At 53.9% G+C, this 22672-nt stretch overlaps 4 long non-coding RNA genes across 4 annotated transcripts; all 4 read right to left on the bottom strand.

The window, feature by feature from the left end:
- Window positions 1-1585: 1585 nt before the first annotated feature.
- Window positions 1586-5014, bottom strand: LOC128813736 (uncharacterized). Its single transcript, XR_008439151.1, has 2 exons — window positions 4977-5014; window positions 1586-1752 (listed from the first exon to the last, which is right to left on the bottom strand). It is a non-coding gene; the product is annotated as an uncharacterized LOC128813736 (long non-coding RNA).
- A 2001-nt stretch (window positions 5015-7015) lies between these two features.
- Window positions 7016-8117, bottom strand: LOC128813733 (uncharacterized). The gene is made up of 2 exons (XR_008439149.1): window positions 7985-8117; window positions 7016-7452 (listed from the first exon to the last, which is right to left on the bottom strand). It is a non-coding gene; the product is annotated as an uncharacterized LOC128813733 (long non-coding RNA).
- Window positions 8118-8127: 10 nt separating this feature from the next.
- LOC128813728 (uncharacterized) lies at window positions 8128-9612 on the bottom strand. The gene is made up of 4 exons (XR_008439144.1): window positions 9544-9612; window positions 9350-9448; window positions 8790-8903; window positions 8128-8150 (listed from the first exon to the last, which is right to left on the bottom strand). It is a non-coding gene; the product is annotated as an uncharacterized LOC128813728 (long non-coding RNA).
- A 3816-nt stretch (window positions 9613-13428) lies between these two features.
- LOC128813729 (uncharacterized) lies at window positions 13429-14509 on the bottom strand. The gene is made up of 3 exons (XR_008439145.1): window positions 14406-14509; window positions 13589-13660; window positions 13429-13502 (listed from the first exon to the last, which is right to left on the bottom strand). It is a non-coding gene; the product is annotated as an uncharacterized LOC128813729 (long non-coding RNA).
- Window positions 14510-22672: the final 8163 nt, after the last annotated feature.

The raw sequence follows: 22672 nt of genomic DNA, 5'->3' as shown, positions 1-22672 counted from the left end.
TTTGCCGGTTGTCCTTGGCCTAAAAGTTAGCTTGTATATAGTTAGTTACACAGTCTTCTGTGCTAGCTGCATTTGCACAATTCTTAAGCAGAATACTTGTTGTTTATCAAGCCCCCCCCCGCCTTTTTTCTCCTCTTTCTCTTCTCACAGTCTGAAATTCTCTATTCAGTTTAAATTCTTATCTTCTTTCAATGTTCGTTTTGATGAACAAAGACCTTTTTATTACAATCCCTCCTCTTTCTCTTTACCAATTTGTTCATTAAAACGCTTTAACTCTTGGTGGCTTAAGACCAGGGTTTCATCTACTTCTGAGTCCCTGGGCAATGCTTCATACCTCTCCCTAATAAGCATTAGATGAGCTGCCTCTAGTCTTCCTTTTACAATGTCTATGATTTTATTAAAAATGCAAGGTCCAAAAGTCAAACCTAGTAACAACAATATCACAGGACCTGCAATTCCCCATATACAGAATTTCTCCTTGAGTGCCATACCATGGAACTTTGCATCCTTTAGGATACCATGAGACCTGTAAAAATTTATCTGGATGGGTAACAGCCCAGGCAGTTGCTATGGTTTCACAGCCCCAATATCCACACAGATATTCCCCAGGGTAATTACAATATCCCCTCCCAGGATTGGAACTAGGACACCAATAGATAGCGTGGAAGTCAGGTTTACTCCATCCCCACACAGAGTTCACCAAGTCCTCATTAGTAACTAAAAAAGTAGGAGCTACAGTGGTGGCATTTTGCTTAACATCTTTCCCTTGGTCTATTTTGGTCAGAGTCCAGTTAAATGGCTGGTGTGCATAGTCCCCTTGTACAGGCCAGGTACAACATATAACTAATATGTACAGAATTTGCCAGCAAGGGTGGAGTCCAAACTTCCCCAGAACTTGATTATCATTATTTCCCCCTTCCCACTGTTTGGTTTGACATGTTATTGCCAGGCTCACCTTTACCCTTGGGAGATCAGTATCCTTGAAGCAGTTCTTGAAATACCTTTGAATTGTCCCAGTTTGAGGGCTTTTTCCTCCACTGCTTCTTATCCCTCTGCCTCGCTCGCCGACCCGGTTGCTTCGAGCCGCGAGGTGTACCATCTTCTCGGCAGCAAGGATATTCTTCAGGAGGACCCTTACTCTGTTTTTGCTGCCTCTTTTTGAATGATTCCCAATTCTTATCCTTCACTTGCGGTGAATTACACTGAATTCCAGGTAAAGTCTTCTGGCAATTCCCTTTTATAATTTGAACAATTAGGAGAATTGATTCATTAGAGTGGTAACAACAATTTTCAGGCCTAGCCCCCTTAGTAAACACCTCCCACCACTCTTGGGATTCCCTTGGTAGGCTCCCGTTCTCTTCTCTAATCTCTAGGACTGACTTTGTCAGTTCTCTTTCTAATTGCTAACACCCTTTACAAATACCCCTAGGAGGGGTGCCTCTATAACTATGGACCCACCACCGTTCCTGGCAGATTTTACAAATATAGCATACAAAAGGGTAACAATCACAATCCTTATTTGTACAATAGACTCTAAAATCATCAGTTATAGGATATCAATAGTCCAATATCTCACTATACCAGCTGGTTTGTACAATTTTTACTGAGTCCATTAAGTCCGTTTAAATGTGACCTTAAGATCTCCGGGTTGGCTGGTTATTCTCCAGGGGTCTTCGGCAGCAGCAGCAGTAATCGGTCCCTTTATTCGGCTCGCATGTGTCCATCCCTTCTCGGCGGTTCTGACTGCAGTTTCTGTAGTAAGTAAAACAACATAGGGGCCTTCCCAGTTTGGGATTAGTAAGGTTTCTTTCCAGGTTTTTTATTAACACCTTATCACCTGGTTTTATATTATAAAAGGGCCTTTTTAAATCAGGAAGACTGAGAACCGGTGCATTTACTAATTCTGCCTTGAGGTCCTGTAGTTTTTCCTATCTTCCCGAGTCCACTTAAGCAAGCCTTCTTTTGTTAGTTTCTCATATAGGAATTTTACTTTCCTGCTAAATCCCTCTATCCATTGTCTACAGTACCCAAACAATCCTAACAGCTGTCTAACCTCCCGCTTTGTCCTTGGCCCTGGCATAGCTAAGATTCCCTTAACCCTTTCTGGGTCTAGTTTCTTCGTTCCTTGACTCAGTCTATGTCCGAGATACTTCACCTCTTTTTCCACAAATTGTAATTTGGATTTTGACACTTTGAGTCCTTTCAGGCTTAGAAAATTGAGTAATCTTATACTCTCTTCCCTGACAATTTCCTCTTCTTTCCCAGCTACTAACAAGTCATCTACATACTGAATCAGGACAGCCCCTTCTCTCAACTGAAAATCTGTAAGCAGCTGCTCCAGTGCCTGGCCAAATAAATTAGGGGACTCTGTAAACCCTTGTGGAAGTACCGTCCAACAGAGTTGTTGTTTCCTGTGGGTGTCTGGGTCTTCCCATTCAAAGGCAAAATAGTCCCTACAACTTTCTTTAAGGGGACATGCCCAAAATGCATCCTTTAAATCTATGACACTATACCACTGATTTTCGGGGCCTAACTGACTTAATAAAGTATGAGGGTTAGTTACTACAGGGAATCTTTCTACAGTCCTTTTGTTAATTTCTCGTAAATCATGTACCAAACGGTATTTCCCATCGGGTTTTTTTTAACAGGAAGGATGGGAGTATTAAAAGGGGACATGCAGGGTTCTAATAACCCTTGTGCTTTTAATCTTTCAATTTCAGGTTTGACCCCTTTCCTTCCTTCATTTGGAATTGGGTACTGCTTAACTCTAACTGGGACTTCAGGATTTCTTAATATTATCTCAAAAGGTTTTATGTCCAATCGGCCTGCTTTTTCTGGGGTATACCACACTTCAGGGTTAATTTTCTGTTCGTCCTCTACCCGAAGAGGACATAATTTAATATTTAGCTTCTTGTCATTTATGTTGATTCCAATTCCTAATTCAATCATCAAATCTCGTTCCAGTAAGTTATAGTCAGCCTCTGGAACTAACAACAGTGACCCTATACCTATTTTGGAGCTGGTTTCAAAAATCATGGCTTTGATTACAGGCACTTTAAAGGCTTCCCCTTTTGCCCCGACTACCTGTATTGTTTCTCTTGATAATTTACACCCTGAGGGAAGGGTTTGAACCGTTGATCTCTCAGCTCCTGAGTCCACAAGAAACTCATATTCTTGCTGCTGGGGACCAATTTTTAGTTTTACCAGGGGCTCTGTTTTTTCCTGGGTCCCCAGCAAATAGAGCCCCTGACCCCCTCAATCTTCCTTGAATTGCTTTTCATCTGCCAACCTTTTTCTGCATTCCCGCCGAAAATGCCCTCTCTTACCACAATAAAAGCAGCTTCCTTGTCCACTCTCCTTTTCTCTTCTCCCTTCTTCTACCTTCTGGCCCTTCGGCTTACTTCCCTGGAACTGACTAAGCGTTCCCCTCTGCCCTTCACGTACCACAGCCATCATCACTCTTGCTTGTTTCCTATGTCCTTCCTCCTCTCTCCGTACATACACTTTCTGAGCTTCCCGCAACAATTCATCCAGGCCTCTACCATGCCAATCCTCAATCTTTTCCAATTTTCTCCTAATATCAGGCCAGGCTCTGGCCACGAACTGGGTCTTTAACAACATCTGTCCTTCCGGAGTGTCAGGATTTACTCCGGAGTACAGCTGAAAAGATCTCTGGAGCCGTCCTAACCATTCCGTGGGGTCCTCATCTTTCTTTTGACTCTCACAAAAAGCTTTATTCACATTCTGCCCCTTAGGGACTGATTCTCTGATTCTCTGGATAAGAATTGTTCTTAAGTCTGCCATATGTGTCCTATGCAGGGGATCCTGCTTATCCCAATTAGGACGCTGTAAAGGCCATTTAGTATCTGCTTGGGGTCCTGCCTGATGGTCTCTATCCCAAATTCTCATACCGGCTGTCCTGATCATCCCTCGCTCCTCAGATGTGAATAAAATCCCCAGTATTGACTGCATTTCGTCCCACTTATACACGTTGGGCCCCAGAAACTGATCCACCCGCTCTGCAACTCCGAGGGGGTCTTCCAATAGATGTCCCATTTCTTTCTTGAACTCCCTCACATCTCCTGAATTAAGAGGTACCTCCACATAACCTATTCCTGGAATTTGGGCTGGTTGTCCCTGCTGACCAGCATTAGGATTAGGGATCATTCCCAAAGCTACTTCCCTTAATGGATATAGAGCTTGCCTTTCCCTCTCGCTTTTCCCCCTTGTTAGGCTACGAGTAACACGATGATTTTCCTCAGGGACCGGTTCCAGGATTTCTACTTCCTGGTTTTCAAAATCCCCCCCTTGATCTAAATTGGGGTAGACTACTGGTGGTGCTGGTGGAGGTGGAGGAGGGGGAGGTATGTATGGTAGAGGGGGTGCAGTTGGAAACTCCTCAGGCTTTTTATTTTTCTTTTTTTTTTTTTCTCCCTGGGTGCTTAAGGCAAAAAGTTTTGCTCTTGTTTCCCCCACTATCCAGAGAGCAGCGTACTTGCTCTCTTCCATATCAAAAGGTTCTTTAGAATTTACATAAATGTTTAATGCCTGGCAAATCCAGTCCTCGAATCTTCCAAACACTGGCCAAAATAAATTATCACCACAGATTTGTTTCCCTCCCCATACTTCCATACAATAATGTATCATTTTTGCCCTATCCTTCCCTTTTCTTGAAGGGTATTCATCCCAAGATTTTATTATTAAACCTAACGGACTGTCAGGTGGTATCTGGGGAAACTTTACCGGGGTCCCCGTCCCCATGGAATCAGAGGGCTTGCTTTTCCTCTGTCCCATCTTCCAGGACACCTTCACACACACACACACACTCGCGGCCCCCTGTTCGTGGCCCAGCCCCTCTCGGGGTCTGGAAACCGCACTACTTAGAGGTCCACACTTGCCTCGTCCTAAAAGGACGTCTCGTACGTTATGTCCTGGGATCCCAACCCCAACCGAGCGGATCCCACTTTTATACTCACGCTGTCCTGCGTCTTCGCCCGGGCTTCATGCACAAAGATTACGGGGTTACCAGTATCCCTTTTGCTTAATACCGAATTTAGGTTCGTCGCTAAGGGCCCGAGAAGGAAAAGCCTGCACCAGGGCCGCTGAAAAGGCAGCGGGGCGCCTCCCTGATTAGGAATTCCTGCCCGGTTGCCCTTATCCGAGTCACGGCACCAAATTTGTTATGGACAAATTCAACTGGGGAGGCTAATTATAGATAAATCAATTAACAAGAATTTATTAAGCAAGCGGTATTAAGCAAGAAACAGCGCTGGGCGGCCGGGGAGTTTCCACTCTGCCACGGCGCACCTTCCCCCTTTGACCTTTTTGTTTTTATAGTCCCCCCTTTTTTTCGGTTGACGTATTTTCTCTCGATGTACTCTGCGCCGGTGCAATTGGTTGCTAGGGGGTCCTTTTTCTCTCTGCCCTTGGTGGTCATGGGGATGAAGGCTCCTTATCTTCTTTGCCGGTTGTCCTTGGCCTAAAAGTTAGCTTGTATATAGTTAGTTACACAGTCTTCTGTGCTAGCTGCATTTGCACAATTCTTAAGCAGAATACTTGTTGTTTATCAAGCCCCCCCCTGCCTTTTTTCTCCTCTTTCTCTTCTCACAGTCTGAAATTCTCTATTCAGTTTAAATTCTTATCTTCTTTCAATGTTCGTTTTGATGAACAAAGACCTTTTTATTACACCCACACGTTAAAGCACACGATTCAGCCTGGGATTTTAAGTTGTTTGTCAACTTAAAGAGGGCCTAAACAAGTCTGCAAGAGGCCTAAACAAGTCTCCTATGAATTCTCTCCGTGGCAAGTTCAGTTCCGTCCCCGAATGCCCCTCAGCGTTCCCAAGGCAGTGGCAGGAGCCGGGCGCTCAGCCGGAGCCCCGCTGGGCGGGAAGAGCGCGACACAGAGCGAGCCCTTGGTGCCCGGGATGGCCACAGGCCCAGGAGAGCCGGGCGGGCAGCGCCAGGGCCCTGCTCAGGGCTCCCCAGGCTCCTGTGGCATCGGTTCCGTCCCCTCGGGCGCTGAGCGGTGCCCGGTCCCGCCGCTCTGCCTGCGGGGCTGCCTGTGCCCGGCTCCGCTGGAGGCAGGGCCCGGGAGGGCCAAGCAGGGAAGCCGGGAGGGCTCCGGCCCCTGCGTGCCTCAGAAGAGACTCCAGCCCCACTGCCGGCAGCAGGAGGGACGCAAAGCACCGGCACGCTTATGAGAGTCCGCAGCCCTCTCCACATCTGAAATGAGACCCCAAAACCCCGTCACGGGCCTCAGCAGAGACCCCCAGCACCCTGCACACCGTGGGAGACATCCCAAGCCCCCTGCGTGCCTCACACAGGATTCCAAATCCCTTGCATGACTTACAGTGGACCCCCAGAGTCCTCCATGCCTCAGAGAGAACCTAAAATATCCCTGTGTGTCTCACAAGGGACCCTAGTCCCTCGTGCACCCTTTGGGGGACTCCAAAGCCCCCACGTGCCTTATGGGGAAGCCCAGGCCAGCTAGGCCAAGTGTTTTGACCTGGAAATCAAGTGTGATTGCAGCTGGCTTGTTGTGCCTCTGGGGCTGTTCATCAGCCCCATCAGGCCCCGAGGCCACACAGCCCTTCCCTTCCCTTCTGGCCCTCACCCAGAGGAGCAGACCCTGTGCAGCACCCTGGATTGCTGATGGCCCATCAATTAGGTCCTATCAAGTGTGTGTTAATTAGGGAGGAGCTTTGTTTTGCCTGCTGGCATTGCAGGTCAGGCTGTGTCCCTGGAGATGTTCTTGATGGCTTCCCTCTTTTCCTGGGCATGCCACTGGAGGAGCTCCAGGCCCAGATGATCCCACAGAAGGAAATGTGCCCTCAGCCCAGGGACGCTCAGCATGGGCTCCCCCAGCCCCTCGGGGCCCCGCCGCTGCTCACAGCAGCCCCTGCCTGGCTCCTGCCTGCCCTCACCGTGGGCATCCACGGCTGCTCCTGGGCATGGAGCTCAGCCAGTGCTGGTGCTGGCTGGGCTTTGCTGGTGGTACCACCCGGACACGGGGGTGACAGCTCCATCTCTTTATTGCAACCGAAGTGGGGGCCATCACCTACCCTGGCAGGGGCGGGGGGTTACCTTCAATAGCGTTTAGGGGGCAGGGCCAGGGAGCTTAGGGGCAGAGGAGGGACCATGTTGGTCTCAGTTGGGGCTGGAGGGTGCTGGGCTGGTACCAGGGTCTTTAGAAGAACTGGGGAATGGGCTGGGACGGGACAGAGGGAGATCAAAAATGGGTGAAGGCAGCTTGGGGATACCCATGGGGAGAGGAAGTGGCAGTGGGATCTACAGGGTCTTTGGAGATTTCCTCGTAGACAGATCTACTGGTGTCCTCTTCTCAGAACTCCAGAAAGGGCTGACCAGGCCCTTATTACTGCTGGAGGTGCTCCACAAGCAGTCTGGGTGTGAGGGGAAGCCCCCGCCTTTCATCTCCTGTCCAGAGCTGCGACTGTGGAAAGAGAGGAGAGCCTGAGGCCACCAGCTGCCAGTGGCACACTGGGACCCTGCTACACAGCAGGGCCCAGAGCTGGCAAGGCTCCCCAGCCCGGCTGGAGCTGCTGGCACACCTTGGCCCAGCTGGACAGCTGCCCCCCAAGGCCCCGGCGAGCAGGGCACGGCTCTGGGCAGGCTCCCTGGCCAGGAGCGGGCCCCAGAGTGCGACTGCCTTGCAAGGGCAATCTCGTCCCTGCTCTTTCTCCTCCCCACCTTGCCTCACCTCTGCCCTGTGCCCCTGGGGCTGCTCTTGGCCAGGCAGCCTCAGTGGGAGCCAGCAGTGGCTGCAGCCCCAGCGGGCCCCCCAGGACAAGGCCCAGCAATTAAGAGGCCAATGAAAGCACTGAGCAGCAGCAGAACCCTCAGCAGAGTTCTTTGGACAACCACAGACTGGCCACAACTCCACTGCAGCCTCTCTGGGAACCTTTCCTGTCTATAAGAGACTTTCAAAATAAGCTGTTTGAGGGGAAAAGCCACAAAACACTCACCGTTTTCTCTTCCAGGAATACCAGATTCTAAAGCAGCACAACATGAAGACAAGCTCCAAAAGAAGCATGCCTGCCATTAACCCTAGCCAGTAGCCTGTTCCATGACAGAAACCCCTTCCGATGCCCTTCTGGGAATCTGGAAGAGGTGCTGTGGTGCTGGCTGCATCTGTGGGAGCAACGGGGAGTGTGAGCCCGCGCTGTGCTGCACTGCTGAGCTGGCAGCACGGTGCATACGGCCAGGACGCTCTCTGTTTCCCCCAGAGCTGGGGCCTGCAGGCACCTTGCTGACCCTTGGCACAGGCTGTGCCACCCAACAAAGCCCAGCAGGCCGGGAGGAGAGCCCGGGGCCAGCGCAGCTGCTTGGGCAGTCGCTGCTTTGACGGACACGGGCCAAACCCATCCCTGAGCAGCCCCTGCCAGCCCTGGCCCTCCCTGCCCTGGGACGGCTCCCCCAGCCCCAGGGGACAGAGTCAGGCCCTGTCAGGAGCCAGTGCAGCCCCTGCCCAGTCAGGAGCCAGGGCTGGCTCTGGCCCTGGGCTCGCAGCAGGGCTCCCTCTCGGGGCTGCTCCCGTGCCTTGGGCCTCTGGGCACTCAGGGCCAGCTCCGGGAGCAGCTGCAGCGGGAAGGGCGTTGGTGCGCGAGTCCCGATTCCCCGGGGCTGTGAACGAGCTCCAGAGGCCTGGAAGCCGAGGCGCCTCCAGCTTTGGCTGCTGCCGGCCCGTGCAAGGGCAGGGCCTGGGGGAAGAGCTGCTGCCACACAGCCCCGCCGAGGGCTGAGCCCTGCTGAGCCTGGCACAGCAATTACCTCCTGTGCCTGTGCCCGTGCCTGGCATTGCCTTCCTTCCTGCAGCAGAGCTTGCCACTGAGCCACTGCTTCCTCCGGAATGTACCTCCTTTTGCAGAGATGTTTGGTCCGTCACTTGAAAAAGGAAGAGGCACAGCTGGATCAGATGGAAACATTCCCCATTGGAGAGGTGGCATCTTCCGGAGGCAATGCTTGTCAAAGTCACAGGTAAAGATCAGGAGAATGCCCAGGCTGTGGGGGTCAGAGAACTCCCTTGTGCAAACAGCTGCATCTCCTCATCTGCTCAGAGACTGGGAAATTGCAGGGGATCTCAGGGTGTGCATAACTCGTGGTGCAGTTTGGGCTCCCTGTCAGCTGCTGTCAAATGCCTTCCTGCAGTGGCTGGGGAGAAGCTGCAGCCAGGCCAGGCTGGGAAACAGCCCTGCAGGCCGTGAAAGCAGCAGCGGGGCAGCCAGGCTGCCATGGATCTCCTCCCGCTGTACTGGGCACGGCGTGTCCAGATGTGCAGGGAAATCCCCCGGCTGCTGAGTCCCAGAGGAGGCTGAGGGGAATGTACCCACCTTGTCCTCCCTGTGCTTCCTTCTGTGTTTGTCTCAGGAATTCGTTTGACTCATGAGACTTTGTGGCTGCAGTATCTTGGGTCTTTCCTTTTGGAGGACCTTAAGAGAAAGAGGGAAAGTTGTTCCATTTCCCAGGAATGGATCCCACAAAACCAGTGCACAGCCTGTGGGGTCAGCAGGGGCACACTACTCACCCCTGCGACGGGAGGTCTGTTGGTGCGCAGCATCCAGCCCAGGAGCTGGAGAAGTCCTCCCTGCAGACAAACCTGTAACTGAACAGCCACAGGAGCTTCTGTCATCTCTGCAGATCTGCACGAGCAGCACTGAGCTGCAGGAGCGCTGAGGGGATGGCGCAGGGCGAGGGCACACACGTGCGTGGTTCTGTCCTGGCACCTGCAGCGATGCCCCCCTGGCCGAGCTTTGGGCTCTGAGCTGGCAGCTCTCCCAGGGGGAAAGGCCTTGACCTACCCTCAGCATCTCCCAGAGGGTCAGTACTGGGTATGGGTTGGGAAGCTGCACCACCTTCAGCAACAGGTTCAGCTGCAAAGAAAGGCAGGACAGAACAGCTCCCGTGGCGCTGTAGGAGATCCTCAGGCTGCACCCAAGGCTCAGCCCCGGGGCACAGCCCTGGGCCCCGCCCCTTCCCTCTCTGCTCTCCTCCGTGGCTGCACAGAGCACACGGAAGGACACACTGGCATTGCACATGGGAGGAAGATGGACAGCCAAATGCTCCTTCCTCCCACTGACAGCGATCCTGTGGGATCGCTCTGGGCTCCAGAAGGGAGCAGGGCAAAGCTTCCAGTTTCCTTCAAACTTAAGATGATGTTAAGGGAAATGGCTCATGAGTGAGCTCTTGTCACATTGACTCAGGTTATTCTCTCAGGAAAGGCACACTGAAAACTTGCCTCCAACATCCTCCAAGATCTTCAAGCCATTTTCCAGCAGGGCTTCCAAATAATCCAATTTGCGATCCCAGTCTAGAAGGGAGCACAGACCAGAACCATTTCTATGGTATGCTGGAGTCCCCCTCTGCCTCAGGGAACTGAGTACTGCAAGGGGGTTGGGTAAGGCTGTGGGATCCAGATGCAAATGGATATGACCAAAGCTGCACAGGGGCCTGGGGAGCTCTGGGCTGGCTCCTGGTCACTCTCCACACTCTTTCCCTGCCCGTGCAACATCCCTGGAGGGGCAGCTGGAGCAGCCCAGGGCGCTGGGGGCTTTCTTCCTCCCACAGAGGAAATCCTCCCTAAAGCCCAAGGGTAGACTGCAGCAGGCAGTGCCACAACTGTCTCTCCCTCCCTCTGTCCCTCCTGCTCTCCTTCTGCTAGGACACTTCCCAGAGCCCCAGGGGACATAGCCAGGTCCTCACAGGACACACTGGAGCCTTGCTCCTGCCCTCTGCCCTTTCCCCACCATGGTCACCCTGTGCAGTCTCTCCCAGGTTTCGGGACATGTCTCCCACGGAGGGACCCCAACAGGACTGCTCAGTACCCGAGTGCCCTGAGCCTGCTCAGGATAATTCCCCTGGGCTGTGCCGCTCTTGTCTGGGCTGTGCCTGCACTGCCAAGCAGCAGAGAGGGCAGCTCAAGCCTCAGCAGGGCTCAGGCCCAGAGACACAGCAGTTACCTCCAGTGACTGTGCCTGGCATCGCCTCCCTTCCTGCAGCGGAGGCTGCCAATGAGCTACTGGTTCCTCCGGGAAACTCAGCCTTTAGCACAGCCTCTCCTTCCATCTCTGGAGAAAGGAAGAGGCACAGCTGGATCAGGGGGGCTGTTCCCCATTGGGGATGGGGCATCTTCAGGAGGCAAGGCTTGTCAAAGACATTGATATTGATCAGGAAACGTCCCAAGCTCTTGTCACTGGGCCAGAGCACTCCCTTGTCAGTAGCACACCCTTGCAATCAGCTGCGCCTCCTGATCTGCTCCGACACTGGGAAATTGCAGGGGATCCAAGAATGTGCATGGCCCATGATGCAGTTTGGCCACCTTGTCAGCTGGTGCCAAATGCAGAGGCTGGGGACTGGGAAACAGCCCTGCAAGGTGTGAAAGCAACAGTGGGGCTGCAAGGCTGCCATGGGTTCCTTCCCACTGTTCCGCGCACAGCGTGTTCAGATGTGCAGGGAAAGCCCCCGGCTGCTGAGTCCCAGGGGAAGGCTGAGGGAAATGCTCTCACCATGCTCTTTGTGCAGTTTCTCCACTATTTGTTTCAGGATGTTGTTTGACTCAAGCGATTCCTTCTCTCCTCTAGGTTTGTTCTTCCCTCTCAGAGGACCTTAACAGAAAGTAGTTCCATTTCCCAGGACTGGATGCCACAAAACCAGTGCACAGCCTGTGGGGTCAGCTGGGACACACTACTCACCCCTGCGAAGGGAGCCGGGCTTGCGTGAGGCAATCAGCAAAGGGGCAGGAAAATTCCTCCCTGCAGACACAGCTGTAATTGAACAGCCAGAGAAGCTTCTGTCACCTGTCCTGGCAGGCTGTCAGCAATTATTCCTTAGTGGGACAGTGGGAACATACCTGCAGGAGGCTCCAAGGGCGTCAGAACTTCATTCAGCCATGCTAATGGAGAAGCCTTCTCATCAATCTCATCTAGAACGGAGCACAGATGAGAACATATTTCAGGGTGTGCTGGCATCCCCTTCTGCCTCTGAGAAATGGGCACTGCAAGGCAGTTGGGTAAGGCCGTGGCAGCCAGATGTCAATGGACATGGCCAAAGCTGCACAGGGGCCTGGGGAACTCTGGGCTGGCTCCTGGTCACTCTCCACACTCTTTCCCTGCCCTGTGCAACATCCCTGGAGGGGCAGCTGGAGCAGCCCACGGCCCAATGGGAGTCTCTCACTCCCATGCAGAGGAAATCCTCCCTAAAGGCCAGGGGAAGACTGCAGCAGGCAGTGCCACAACTCTCCCTCCCTCCCTCCCTCCCTCCCTCCCTCCCTCCCTCCCTCCCTCCCTCCCTCCCTCCCTCCCTCCCTCGCTCCCTCCCTCCCTCCCTCCCTCCCTCTCTCTGTCCCTCCTGCCCTCCTTCTGCTAGGACACCTCCCCCAGCCCGAGGGCCCATAGCCAGTCCCTCTCAGGACACACTGGAGCCTTGCTCTCGCCCTCTGCCCTTTCCCCACCATGGTCACCCTGTGCAGTCTATCCCAGGTTTCGGGATGTGTCTCCCACAGAGGGACCCCAGCAGGACTGCTCAGTACCCAAGTGCCCTGAGCCTGCTCAGGATAATTCCTCTTGGCTGTGCCGATCTTTTCCGGGCTGTGCCCACACTGCCAAGCAGCAGAGAGGGCAGCTCAAGCCTCAGCAGGGCTCAGGCCCAGAGGCACAGCAATTACCTCCAGTGACTGTGCCTGGCATCGCCTCCCTTCCTGCAGCAGAGGCTGGCACAGAATCACTGCTTCCTCTGGGAAATGCTTCCTTCTGCACAGCCTCTCCTTCCATCTCTGGAGAATGGAAAAGAGACAGCTGGATCAGATGGAAACATTCCCTTTTGGGAATGGGGAAAGTGACAGCTTCAGGAGGCGATACTTGTGAAAGGCATGGGTAAGGATCGAAAAACACTCAGGATTTTGGGACTGTTGGATGCTGGTCCCTTCTCCAAACAGCCCCTAAACCTGATCTACCCAAAGACTGGGAAATTGCAGGGGATCTCAGGGTGTGCACGGCCCACGGTGCAGTTTGGGCTCCCTGTCAGCTGCTGCCAAATGCCTTCCTGCAGCGGCTGGGGAGAAGCTGCAGCCAGGCCAGGCTGGGAAACAGCCCTGCAGGCCGTGAAAGCAGCAGCGGGGCAGCCAGGCTGCCATAGATCCCTTCCCGCTGTGCCAGGCACGATGTGTCCAGATGCGCAGGGAACGCTCCCGGCTGCGGAGTCCCAGGGGAAGGCTGAGGGAAATGCTCTCACCATGCTCTTTGTGCAGTTTCTCCACTATTTGTTTCAGGATGTTGTTTGACTCAAGCGATTCCTTCTCTCCTCTAGGTTTGTTCTTCCCTCTCAGACGACCTTAACAGAAAGTAGTTCCATTTCTCAGGACTGGATGCCACAAAACCAGCGCACAGCCTGTGGGGTCAGCTAGGACACACTACTCACCCCTGCGAAGGGAGCCGGGCTTGCGTGGAGCAATCAGCAAAGGGGCAGGAAAATTCCTCCCTGCAGACACAGCTGTAATTGAACAGCCAGAGAAGCTTCTGTCACCTGTCCTGGCAGGCTGTCAGCAATTATTTCTTGGTGGGACAGTGGGAACATACCTGCAGGAGGCTCCAAGGGCTTCAGAACTTCATTCAGCCAAGCTAATGGAGGAGCCTTCCCATCAACCTCATCTAGAACGGAGCACAGATGAGAACATTTTTCAGGGTGTGCTGGCATCCCCTTCTGCCTCTGAGAAATGGGCACTGCAAGGCAGTTGGGTAAGGCCGTGGCAGCCAGATGTCAATGGACATGGCCAAAGCTGCACAGGGGCCTGGGGAACTCTGGGCTGGCTCCTGGTCACTCTCCACACTCTTTCCCTGCCCTGTGCAACATCCCTGGAAGGGCAGCTGGAGCAGCCCACGGCCCAATGGGAGTCTCTCACTCTCATGCAGAGGAAATCCTCCCTAAAGGCCAGGGGAAGACTGCAGCAGGCAGTGCCACAACTGTCCCTCCCTCCCTCCCTCCCTCCCTCCCTCCCTCCCTCCCTCCCTCCCTCCCTCCCTCCCTCCCTCCCTCCCTCCCTCCCTCCCTCCCTCCCTCCCTCCCTCCCTCTGTCCCTCCTGCCCTCCTTCTGCTAGGACACCTCCCCCAGCCCACGGGCCCATAGCCAGTCCCTCTCAGGACACACTGGAGCCTTGCTCTCGCCCTCTGCCCTTTCCCCACCATGGTCACCCTGTGCAGTCTCTCCCAGGTTTCGGGATGTGTCTCCCACAGAGGGACCCCAGCAGGACTGCTCAGTACCCGAGTGCCCTGAGCCTGCTCAGGATAATTCCTCTTGGCTGTGCCGATCTTGTCTGGGCTGTGCCCGCACTGCCAAGCAGCAGAGAGGGCAGCTCAAGCCTCAGCAGGGCTCAGGCCCAGAGGCACAGCAATTACCTCCAGTGACTGTGCCTGGCATCGCCTCCCTTCCTGCAGCAGAGGCTGGCACAGAATCACTGCTTCCTCTGGGAAATGCTTCCTTCTGCACAGCCTCTCCTTCCATCTCTGGAGAATGGAAAAGAGACAGCTGGATCAGATGGAAACATTCCCTTTTGGGAATGGGGAAAGTGACAGCTTCAGGAGGCGATACTTGTGAAAGGCATGGGTAAGGATCGAAAAACACTCAGGATTTTGGGACTGTTGGATGCTGGTCCCTTCTCCAAACAGCCCCTAAACCTGATCTACCCAAAGACTGGGAAATTGCAGGGGATCTCAGGGTGTGCACGGCCCACGGTGCAGTTTGGGCTCCCTGTCAGCTGCTGCCAAATGCCTTCCTGCAGCGGCTGGGGAGAAGCTGCAGCCAGGCCAGGCTGGGAAACAGCCCTGCAGGCCGTGAAAGCAGCAGCGGGGCAGCCAGGCTGCCATAGATCCCTTCCCGCTGTGCCAGGCACGATGTGTCCAGATGCGCAGGGAACGCTCCCGGCTGCGGAGTCCCAGGGGAAGGCTGAGGGAAATGCTCTCACCATGCTCTTTGTGCAGTTTCTCCACTATTTGTTTCAGGATGTTGTTTGACTCAAGCGATTCCTTCTCTCCTCTAGGTTTGTTCTTCCCTCTCAGACGACCTTAACAGAAAGTAGTTCCATTTCTCAGGACTGGATGCCACAAAACCAGCGCACAGCCTGTGGGGTCAGCAGGGACACACTACTCACCCCTGCGAAGGGAGCCGGGCTTGCGTGGAGCAATCAGCAAAGGGGCAGGAAAATTCCTCCCTGCAGACACAGCTGTAATTGAACAGCCAGAGAAGCTTCTGTCACCTGTCCTGGCAGGCTGTCAGCAATTATTTCTTGGTGGGACAGTGGGAACATACCTGCAGGAGGCTCCAAGGGCTTCAGAACTTCATTCAGCCAAGCTAATGGAGGAGCCTTCCCATCAACCTCATCTAGAACGGAGCACAGATGAGAACATTTTTCAGGGTGTGCTGGCATCTCCTTCTGCCTCTGAGAAATGGGCACTGCAAGGCAGTTGGGTAAGGCCGTGGCAGCCAGATGTCAATGGACATGGCCAAAGCTGCACAGGGGCCTGGGGAACTCTGGGCTGGCTCCTGGTCACTCTCCACACTCTTTCCCTGCCCTGTGCAACATCCCTGGAGGGGCAGCTGGAGCAGCCCACGGCCCAATGGGAGTCTCTCACTCTCATGCAGAGGAAATCCTCCCTAAAGGCCAGGGGAAGACTGCAGCAGGCAGTGCCACAACTCTCCCTCCCTCCCTCCCTCCCTCCCTCCCTCCCTCCCTCCCTCCCTCCCTCCCTCCCTCCCTCCCTCCCTCCCTCCCTCCCTCCCTCCCTCCCTCCCTCCCTCCCTCCCTCCCTCCCTCCCTCCCTCCCTCCCTCCCTCCCTCCCTCCCTCCCTCCCTCTGTCCCTCCTGCCCTCCTTCTGCTAGGACACCTCCCCCAGCCCGAGGGCCCATAGCCAGTCCCTCTCAGGACACACTGGAGCCTTGCTCTCGCCCTCTGCCCTTTCCCCACCATGGTCACCCTGTGCAGTCTATCCCAGGTTTCGGGATGTGTCTCCCACAGAGGGACCCCAGCAGGACTGCTCAGTACCCAAGTGCCCTGAGCCTGCTCAGGATAATTCCTCTTGGCTGTGCCGATCTTTTCCGGGCTGTGCCCACACTGCCAAGCAGCAGAGAGGGCAGCTCAAGCCTCAGCAGGGCTCAGGCCCAGAGGCACAGCAATTACCTCCAGTGACTGTGCCTGGCATCGCCTCCCTTCCTGCAGCAGAGGCTGGCACAGAATCACTGCTTCCTCTGGGAAATGCTTCCTTCTGCACAGCCTCTCCTTCCATCTCTGGAGAATGGAAAAGAGACAGCTGGATCAGATGGAAACATTCCCTTTTGGGAATGGGGAAAGTGACAGCTTCAGGAGGCGATACTTGTGAAAGGCATGGGTAAGGATCGAAAAACACTCAGGATTTTGGGACTGTTGGATGCTGGTCCCTTCTCCAAACAGCCCCTAAACCTGATCTACCCAAAGACTGGGAAATTGCAGGGGATCTCAGGGTGTGCACGGCCCACGGTGCAGTTTGGGCTCCCTGTCAGCTGCTGCCAAATGCCTTCCTGCAGCGGCTGGGGAGAAGCTGCAGCCAGGCCAGGCCGGGAAACAGCCCTGCAGGCCGTGAAAGCAGCAGCGGGGCAGCCAGGTTGCCATGGATCCCGTCCCGCTGTGCCAGGCACGGTGTGTCCAGATGTGGAAGGAACGCCCCCGGCTGCTGAGTCCCAGGGGAAGGCTGAGGGAAATGCTCCCACCTTGTCCTCCCTGCAGCATTTCCCTCAGCATTTGCCACATGAGTTCAGATGGTTCCAGGGATATCTTGTTTGCTGTGTCTTTGATCTTCTCTGTTGGAGGACCTTAGAGCAAAATATTTCCATTTCCCAGGACTGGATGGCACAAAAGCAGTGCACAGCCTGTGGGGTGAGCAGGGACACACCACTCACCCTTGTGATGGGAGCTGGGCTTGTGTGCAACTTCCACCAAAGGTCCTGGGAAAGTCCTCTCTGCCGACACACCTGTAACTCAACAGCCACAGGAGCTTCTGTCATCTCTGCAGATCTGCACGGGCACCACTGAGCCGCAGAAGTGCTGAGGGGATGGTGCAGGGCGAGGGCACACACGTGCATGGCTCTGTCCTGGCACCTGCAGCAATGCCCCCCTGGCCGAGCTTTGGGCTCTGAGCTGGCAGCTCTCCCAGGGGGAAAGGCCTTGACCTACCCTCAGCATCTCCCAGAGGGTCAGTACTGGGTATGGGTTGGGAAGCTGCACCACCTTCAGCAACAGGTTCAGCTGCAAAGAAAGGCAGGACAGAACAGCTCCCGTGGCGCTGTAGGAGATCCTCAGGCTGCACCCAAGGCTCAGCCCGGGGGCGCAGCCCTGAGCCCGGCCCCTTCCCTCTCTGCTCTCCTCTGTGGCTGCACAGAGCACACGGAAGGACACACTGGCATTGCACATGGGAGGAAGATGGACAGCCAAATGCTCCTTCCTCCCACTGACAGCGATCGTGTGGGATCGCTCTGGGCTCCAGAAGGGAGCAGGGCAAGGCTTCCAGTTTCCTTCAAACTTAAGATGATGTTAAGGGAAATGGCTCATGAGTGAGCTCTTGTCACATTGACTCAGGTTATTCTCTCAGGAAAGGCACACTGAAAACTTGCCTTCAACATCCTCCAAGAACTTCAAGCCGTCATTCATCAGGACTTCCAAATAATCCAAGTCATGATCCCAGTCTAGAAGGGAGCACAGATCAGAACCATTTCAATGGTGTGCTGGGATCCCCTTCTGTCTTTGGGAGCGGGGCACTGCAAGGCAGTTGGGTAAGGCCGTGGCAGCCAGATGTGAAAGGACACGGCCAAAGCTGCACAGGGGCCTGGGGAGCGCTGGGCTGGCTCCTGGTCACTCTCCATCCTCCTTGCAGGCCCTGTGCAACATCCCTGGCAGGGAGGGTGGAGCAGCCCAGGGCCCATTGGGACTCTCTCCCTCCCACAGCGGAAACCCTCCCTAAAGCCCAGGGGAAAACCATCCCCCAGCGCTTCCCGGCAAGCAGGGAGCGCTCTCCCGGGAAAGGGGAGCCAGGCTGCCGGCTCACCTGTTCCCTGCGCTTGCAACGGAGCAGCCTGGGCAGCCCTGGCAGGCAGGGCCACGGCCAGGAGGAGCGGGAGGAAGAGGCGTAGAGCAAGGGCCATGGTGCCTCGCCCTCTGCCAGTCCCTCAGCTCTTGCTGCCACCGCTGTCCTGACACCGCTGTCCCAATGTCAGCACCACTGCTGCCACCGCCGCTGCTGCTGCAACAGTTGTGCTCAAGGACTGACTGCTCGGTCCTTGTGGTGCTGTGCAGCCACGGGGCTCTGGCACCTCTGTGACCTCAGAGCCTGCTGTGACCTCAGCCTGCTGTGACCCCAGAGCCTGCTGTGACCTCATGGCATTGGCTGTACCCCCAGAGTGTACCCCCATCTGTACAAATGGACTGCTCTGATTGTAAATGTTTTGCTTCATCCAAGGGCCATTGCTCAGCAAAACCTTTATTTTGCCTGCTGACATTGCTGGTCAGACTGTGTGCCTGGAGACGCTCTTGATTGTTACGGTACAAATTTATTTTATTGTTTCCTTGTTAGGTGGTTTGTTCTGTTGTACCCCAATTTTCACCCTGAGTTTGCTTGCCCCTGGGTTTTACCCTCCCTCAAAGCTGACCCTCATGCCATTCCCCGCCTCTTGTTCAGCTCTTTCCCTGCCTGTCATAGCAACCCAGTCCCTTGGTCCCCGAACCTTCCCTGCCACTTTCACATGGGGCCAATCCCTGATTGCAACACCCCTTTGGAATTCCCCTATTCCTCGAAGCCCCACTGGCCCATGTGGCCCATCCCCTCCACCCTCCTACCCCAACTGGCTCCAGACACTTGGTGTAATCCCCCCACTCCTCCCCTGAGGATTCCCTGTTGGTTAGCTGTTTGTATGCGCCCCCTGACTTGTATCTTGCACAGGAGTGCCCGGGGCTCTTTGTTTCTGTTCTTTTCACCTGAAATAAACCCTTTCTTGTGGAACCTCAAGACAGAGAGCTGCCTCCTCTCTCCTCTGCCTGGTCCCTGTTGTGGCTTGTTTCTGGCACCTTCCAGCAAGTGGCTCTAAAGGTTCTGCCTCTGGTAAATCCCCCTGCCGAGGCAGTTCCGCACTCCTGGTGTGGCGCAGGCGTTCTAAGAACGAGCCCGGGTTCTGACAGTCACTTCACTAATCTACCAAATGTCCCTTCTGAAGAATGCCTCCTCTGCTGCTCTGCCACCTCACACACCAGAGCGTGATTCACATACTGCAGCCCAGAGTTAGGTTTTTGCAGCATTGAAATGGATGTGGTCAGCAGGATTGCTGGGGATAAATCGCTACAGAACTGAACTAAAAATGGGGGCACCATCCCAGGCTGGACTTAAATAGGCACAGGAATTTTGGAAAGATGAGGATGTTCTAGATGTATATGATAATCTGTGCAAAGAAGATTGTTGTATATTTTATTGTCATGTACTGTTAAGATATACTCTTATAAGAAGTTTTAAAATGCACATGCCAGTGACAGGGATTGCAACACAATGTCAAAACCACCTGGACAAGGGAGGGAGAACTTAATTTACAATCAAATGAACTTGGCCAGCCAGGAGATGGATCGTCCATCAAGGCGGTCTGAGGAACACCCGGGACGAAGAATACGTGATAAATATCTGAGATTGAGATAGCCGGAGCCATCGGGGAGATACATCTCAATGCCGAATTCCGGGAACGTGATCATGGGTGCTCATCACTCTCCGGACGTGTTTTGTTCAACTTGCCACAGAGAAAGAACTCCACCTGAATATGTGCAGTCCAAAAAGGAAGAAAAGGGACTCTGCCTCGGGCAAGAAAAACCATATAAAAATTGCTCGGGCAGGACAGTCGGCGTGAAGCATAGGGGACCCTCTGCTGTAGCGGTCAAACCTGTGTCTCACCGAAGTGCTGATACCCGGGTTCAGAGCACTGCCTTTTTTTGGATAGTGGCTTTTCATTGTTATTCTCTAAATTTTTATTTGGTCCAATAAATACATTTTTTTAAATTAATAAATTGGAGCATTCATTTATAACAATCTTGGTGAGCCTTGATGTGATCTGATTTGGGGGTCTGGGGAAACCCTTTTTTGTCTAGGCGGCGCCCTGCCAATTTCAACGGCTGGAGGGCACTGGGGAGTCCCGTAGAACCAAACAGATTTTGAATTCGGAGCCAGAGCCACTATCAAAAAAGGGGGATAAAACGGGCCCAGAGCTCTTGGGAACTCGGAGCAGAATCTCCGAGGCCGCGGTTAATTTTTTTCACTCATAAAAATCTACATGCATGAAGAATCCACGCGGGAAAAAGGACCGTAAGTATCGCATGGTTGAGTGAGGGGTGATCGAGCATGTGTGTGAGATGTGACATTGTCACGGGGTGAGAGAGGCCCCAAGACGATCGCAGTTCCACTCTTCCACGAGGAAAGTGGTCGGTTGCGGGGGAAGCAAACGGAATGGGGAAATCTCATTTTACGCGTAAAGCGTGCAACTCAGGGAGTTCAGGGGTTCGATCACAGGCAGATTGATGAGGGAGGGTATGTTCTCGGGTGTTTGAGAACTGGTAAACTGTGGCAAGCACATTTCTCTCTCTCTCAGGATTTTTTATTGAGGTGCACAGAGAGAAATGAAAGAGAAAACAATTTCTATTTCTGCTCCTTGTTTTTCTCTTGTGGAATGTGTTTGGAGAATTGTTTACCCAGAGTGAGCGCTTGGTTGGATCATGGTGGATTGTTTGGGCCTGACAGCCAATTGGATCCACCTGTGTCTGGGCTCTGGAGAACAGGGTCACGAATTGTGAGGAGTTAGATATGATGGTCAGAGAAAGTGGCATGTAGTGTTTGGTATCCTCTTTTATATAGCATATTGGTGTGTTGTAGCATAGTTATGGTGGAGAAATCGTTCGGCCTTCTGAGGTGGAGTTGGACATCATCGTTCTTCCCATTGGGTTCGCCGACATCTACAACAGTAAACCTCTTTGGTCCAGGACTTTGGAAGTCCGGGGAAAAGGTAAGAGAGCTCACCACCAGTTGCTGGTCCACAGAGCGGTTTGCTGTGAGTGATAGGCTGGTAACATTCAATCGGGACAGGCTAAAACCTCAGTATCATCCAGGACGGATTCAAGGACTTTGGTAAAGGAATTGAGGTAAGCAGGCTTGTTGAGGTATGGGGCAGAAAAAGAGTAAAATTCAGGGAAAATCCCAGGGGATACCTGGTAAAGGGCAGCAGGACTGTTTGCCAGAAATCCCAAGGGGAAGCCCATTGGGGTGGATTTTGGAGCATTGGGAGCACTGCCCCCAGAGACGGAGGAAATCTAAGGAAAAGATGATACATTACTGTGTGGAGGTATGGGGGAACATGGAAATTGGGAAATAGCAGTTTTGGCCCATGTTTGGCACATTTGATACAAGAATGTGTCAGGCCTTATACGATGGTATATATGAAGAAAGCGGGCCAGAAGGGGAGGAGCTGGACTATGCCAGATTGTGGGAATATGCTGGTGTCAGGCTATTCCCGGTCCGAACTCAGGGTGTTAACATAGATCAGGGTGAGACCTGGGAGCCCTTGGACAACCTTCCACCCCCATACCTAAACCAGGTCCAGCCCCCAGTGCCCGCTCCAGTGGATCACCCGCCTCAACCCGCACAGGCACAGGCACCGCCGTGTAATATACAGCCCCCGGCTCTGGCGGTGCCGGACCCGCCGGGTCCCTCTCAGCCCCCGCCTGTGCCACAGCAGGCGGACGGCCCCGGGCACACACTCCCTGCCGGCGAAACTGCCTCTCCTCCAGCCAGCAGGACGCGTCGCAAGACGCAGAGGGAGAACCATGGCGATAGTGAGGGGGAAGGGGACAGACCCGGTCTCTACCCCTAAGGGAAGTACCAACCGCTCCCGGAGACATTGGGCATGTAAATGTGCCTATCAATATGGGAGACGTAAGAGCCTTCAGAAGGGAAACGGGGAAATTAATGGATGACCCTCTGGGGGTAGCGGAGAGGCTGGATGAGTTTTTGGGGAACAGTATCTATTCATATGATGCTATCTGCACCATTCTGAGGTCGTTGTTCGACACCGAGGAAGGGGACATGATACGGCAGGCTGCAATAACGGATTGGGAACACAGGAATCCCCGGGCGGGGGGAGCGGGGCCGAGAGGTGGCCTGAACAGAGGCCATCATGGAATGCCCAGTCGGAGGAGGATCGGCTCAAAATGATAGGGCTGAGGAACATGGTAATACAGGGAATTGAGGGGGCGGTACCAAAGGGGCAGAACATCAGTAAAGCATTGGGGGAATGCCAGGGGAGGGTTGAAACACCTACCAAATGGCTGGAACGGTTAAGAAAAAGTCTCCAGATGTATTCAGGCACTGACCCTAATTTTCTGCTTGGGGCTATTTTGTTAAAAACACAATTTATTGCTAAAACGTGGGAGGACATGTGGAAAAAGCTAGAAAGAATAGAGATATGGCAAGAGAAAAGCCTCCAAGAATTGCTAAGGGAGGCACAGAAGGTTTACATGAGGCGGGACGACGAAAAACAAAAGGCTCAAGCAAGGGTGTTGGTGGCGGCGGTACGGGAAGCGCAAAAACAGGAGCGGCTTCAGAATCCCGGAAAGCC

Source organism: Vidua macroura, chromosome 13 (genome assembly GCF_024509145.1).
Source record: "Vidua macroura isolate BioBank_ID:100142 chromosome 13, ASM2450914v1, whole genome shotgun sequence".
In the NCBI taxonomy this organism is placed as follows: domain Eukaryota; kingdom Metazoa; phylum Chordata; class Aves; order Passeriformes; family Viduidae; genus Vidua; species Vidua macroura.
This window is presented reverse-complemented; position numbering and strand designations above follow the sequence as displayed.